Source organism: Anopheles gambiae, chromosome 3, assembly GCF_943734735.2.
Source record: "Anopheles gambiae chromosome 3, idAnoGambNW_F1_1, whole genome shotgun sequence".
NCBI classification, from domain to species: domain Eukaryota; kingdom Metazoa; phylum Arthropoda; class Insecta; order Diptera; family Culicidae; genus Anopheles; species Anopheles gambiae.
The window spans coordinates 54349821-54352763 of NC_064602.1; positions in this window are offsets into that span (position 1 = coordinate 54349821).

A 2943-nucleotide genomic window follows, 5' to 3' on the forward strand; every position below is an offset into this window, starting at 1 on the left:
AACGCCATAGGAATCTCTGACTGTGCTGGTCGTCTTCCTTTACCAAGACCTGGTGGAACATCTCTCTTATATCAGCGGCCACTGCCACTCGATATTCTCGGAATCTTTGAAGTACTGATGTAAGGGAGGACAGTAGATCTGGACCTGTTAGCAGCATCAAATTCAGAGAGACCCCATGAAATTTGGCGGCGGTGTCCCAAACCAACCTCACCTTTCCCGGCTTGTTAGGGTTGACCACAGGAAAGATAGGAAGATACCACGCTTTGGGACCGATCGCTTGTTTCTCTTCTAGTGACAGCTTTCGTGCATAACCTTTTTCTAAATATTCTGTGATTTTTTCATTTAAGGTCGTTCGTAGTTGGACTTCACGCGTCATGCGTCGTTCTAGACAGTTCAGTCTTTTTAAAGCCATGCCTCTATTATTAGGCATCTTCACCATATCGAAGCGCCATAACAACCCCGTTTCGTATCGTCCATCTACCTGCTTTGTATGCGTGCGTAGTAGGAGTAAGGCTCGTTCATCTTCTTTGGACATTAATGCCGTAGCGTTGCTGGAGTAAACATCTTCTAACGCAAAGCTTCCCTTGATTGCAGCTTCTACCCTAGCTTCCAGGTCCCGACAATCGCACGGATGAAGTCTATGCATCGATACAACTTGTTATTTCGCAGAATGGTTTGCTTTGCCGAAACAACCGGACACTACCCAGCCTAATCGAGTTTTTGTTGCCGTTGGTTCGTTTACCTCGCCTTCAACGGTTTTCAGGGGCCGAGACAAACTGTAATTATCGATGCCGATGAGTAGTCTTGGGACGGCAGATACATATGATGGTAGGGGCAGAGATTGCAGGTGTTTATAGCGCGCTGATATGTCGCATCCATCAGCAGACTGTGGTGGAAGACCCAGGGTGCGAACCGTCCGCACAGCGTGCATATCGAAGCGACGGTCTCCCTTACGCGCACCGGAAATTATGATCGATGTCCCTACGGAATCGCTCTCTTCGCGGTTTTGACCCCCAGTCCAGCTTAGGCAAAGGGGCTTCGATTCTCTTTCTAGTCCGAGCTCCTTTAGTAAGCGGTGTTCCATCAAGGTGACGGACGACCCCTCATCGAGTAGAGCTACCGTATTCAACGTTCGTTTCGGCCCGTGTAGTACAACAGGAATATAGCGCAACAACACTTCGTCAGCACTTCCTATAGAATGGGAAAGATTAGACTCATACCTGGTACCGTTTTGCCCTTCCGGTGAGGGTGGTGAGTGTAGCAGAGGATGATGTCTCTTCGTGCAGCCATTCTTGTTGCAGGGCCTCGTGATTCGGCAGGTAGTCCGGTGGCGCCTCAAGCATATGCTGCACAGATGTTCACCCTTTACATGCTTCCATCGGTCGTTGGGAGTCAGCTGCAGGAAGGCCTCGCAATACTCTAGTTGATTGCATCGATGATCACATGCACATTTCTCTGGTTCGTGTTGAGCAGTCCGCTCAGCCGGGATGTGCACGTTGATGTTCCTCGCCCTCCGTCTATCGTCTGTTTTCGCCGCTAATGGGGAAGCTATAAGCGCAGCTTCTTTAGCACTTTTCATCCAGGTTCCGAAATCGGATAAGCTGGCTAGAGGTTTTCCCAAACGCTGCATTCCCCATAAGAATGCGATAATGGGGGGGAGCCGTCCGACAAGTTCCTCTAGCAATGGACCATCGTATCGGGTTTCTAAGCCTCCGGTCCGCACTGCCGCACTGATCTCCTCTACCATCAGGGCATAGCTCACAAGGGTGTCCAACTTTTCCATCCGCGGCACCGGTGCATTTTTTATTTGGTCCAGCAGAGTATTGACGATCAGTTCCGGTCGTCCGTAATTGCTGCGTAAGGTGTCTAGAACTTCCTCCAGGTTTTCGGCCTTACGAAGGCGTAGTTGCACAGCCTTCAGCGCCTGACCCTTTAACGCCTGCTGGAGTCAAATGATGTTCTCGCCGTCTGTGAATCTACAAAGGCGGGTGGTTTCCTCATACGCTGAGATGAACATGTCCCATTCCTCCGGATTGCCAGAAAAGGGTGGCAACTTGGATGCACCCGTATGCCTCGCCGAGGCTTGGCTTTGGGACAGCTCTTGGCTGGTCTCAGCGGAACGTCCAAAGACGGTTGAACTTGGTGGTGGAACGCCATAAGAGGGGCGCGGGTCCATGGCGGAAACCACCATTTTCTGCTCCAGTCTTTCCAACCGATCCACTAGTCGATCCATAACGTTGGTGGATGCCCTCATCCTAGCGACGGTGCAAAGGGCGCATTTCCAGGATACGGTCGATGCCGCCTCGTCCTCGGAGAGACAGGAGATGTGGCACCATCTACCACAAGGAATGCACAGTATCTTGTTTCCTGCGTCCGTCTTCTCGCAAGCGTAGCAACGCGTTCTGACCTGCGGGGTCTGAGGAGACTCACTGCTTTTCTCCATACGTGCCTTCATTTGGTCGAAAAGCAGGCGGATTTCCTGCATCATATCCCTCTGATGCGTGGGCGTGGAGCTCCCCGGGTTATCACCGCTGGGGAATGACGTGGTTGGCAAGCCTGTCTCCTTCTGGCTGGATCTTGCGGCGCATTTCGGACAGAACCACTCGCGACTTCTAACCGAATCGTCCGCACCAACACACTTGGGATGATAGGCTTCACGACACTCGTCACAAAGCACGCAATCTTCTTCGCCTGGCGCGGCGCAGATTACGCATATAATATCGTTGGGCGCCATTTCACAAAACTTCACTTGCACGGTTCTTAATGTTCTGATTTGCCTCAAGAACTTTCCGGCACGCTAACGAAGCACTGAAATGGCACTTGCACTCGAGTATTTTTTTAAAATGTTGCCTCGAGCAACAGAATTTTCTCAACTTGAAAAGTCCGCGAATACTAAACGCAAAAAAGCTCTTTTAACACTTTATTTACACGAAGGGTTAAAAA